Below are 1,711 nucleotides of genomic sequence, written 5' to 3'. Positions count from 1 at the left end.
GGTCAACTGCAGAGCGGCGCGCTCTAAATCCACACTGTGTAGTGGTTAGTAAACTGCGAGTCTCGAGCCATCATACTAGCCAGGTATGAATCATACATTCCACAACCTTGCGCCGCATGGTCTAGGGCGTCTTGTCCCAGTACGCGCGGCTCCCCTCGTCGGGGTTTCGAGTCCTCCCTCGGGCATGGGTGTGTGTGTTGTCCATAGCGTAAGTTAATTTACGTAAGAGTAAGTAGTGTGTAAGCTTAGGGACCGATGACCTAAGCAGTGTGGTCCCATAGGATCTTACCACAAACTTACATTTATTTTTTTTTTTTTTTTTACACAACCTTGCGAACACAGCCGGCGAGAGAAATGGTGTGGTAGCTGGAAGGAAGGTGTTTGTTCTTACCGGGCTTAGGTATGGGTATGATAGTGGCTTTACGCCAGCATCTGGGAACCATGCCCTCTGCCCAGATGCGATAGTACATATGAAGGAGAGAGTGCTCGCTTGCAAGAGAAAGGTTCTGCAACATCTGAATGTGAACATCGTCCAGCCCTGGGACGGAGGATTCGGATGAAGTGAGAGCCTGATCTAGCTCCCTCATAGTAAAGGCGGCACTCACGTTTCTGAGAAGAGAAGGGTATCGCCCGAGCCTCCTCCACTCATTTTCGATGGAGAAAGGCAGGGTGATAGTTGAAGGAGCTGGAAATCTTCGCAAAATAGCGGCCCAAGGTGTTGGAGACAGTAATAGGGTCCACTATGATATCGTCTGCTATTGTCAGGCCGGAAATTGGGGAATGTACCTCGGTCCCAGGAAGCTGTCAGAGGTTGGCCCACACGACAGAAGAGGCAGTGGAACTGTTAAAAGAACTAGTAAAGGAAATCCAGTTAGCCTTTTTGCTATGCCGAAGAATGCGACAATACTGTGCACGCAACAGTTTATAAGGAATGCAGTCCGCCATTTTAGGATGACGGTTAAAAACGCAGAGAGCACGTCTCCACGCGCGAATTGCGTCGTGTCACGTCTCAGTCCATCAAGGGACCAGGACTCGGAACAGTAAAAGGGAAGTGCAAGGAATGGAACGTTCTTCGATGGTAAGGTTAACATTTGTAAGATATTCTACCTGATCATTACAACTGGGGAAGTGTTGTTCGTCAAAGGTCGCCAGGGAGGAGTAAAACTTCAAGTCGGCCTTAGAAAACTGCCACTTGGGTTTGCATATAGGTGGGGTAAGAGTCAACAAACGGATAGCACACAGGAAATGGTCGCTTGAGTACGTGTCAGAAGGAAGGACCACTCGAGACGAGTGGCATTGCAGAAGGAGAAGTCCAAATGGGAACAGGCATGCATCTAGTCTGAAAGGAACGCGGATGTTCCCGTGTAAAGGCAGGTGAGGTTAAGTTGATTGAAAAGGCCAGCTAAGAGGACTACTCTCTGACAGTTCTGGGAGAAACCCAAAGGGGAAGGAGCACATTAGTCACCAAGCACCAGAAAGGGGTTAGGGAGTTGCCCAGCAGGCTGGAGGAAGTCTGTCCTGGTGACATCGAATGACGGAGGGATGTAAACGGTACAAAGGGAAAAGATCAAGTGAGGAAGGAAAATACGGATGCAACAGCTTGAAGCCAGTTAGCCAGGGAGATGGGTTGACTACGAACGTCAAACCGGACGAGCAGCACGACTCCCCCATGAGATGGAATGCCGTCCTCGGGGGGAAGGTCAAAGCGGAT

This window comes from Schistocerca cancellata, chromosome 6 (genome assembly GCF_023864275.1).
Source record: "Schistocerca cancellata isolate TAMUIC-IGC-003103 chromosome 6, iqSchCanc2.1, whole genome shotgun sequence".
NCBI lineage: Eukaryota > Metazoa > Arthropoda > Insecta > Orthoptera > Acrididae > Schistocerca > Schistocerca cancellata.
Note: the sequence above shows the minus strand (reverse complement) of the source record.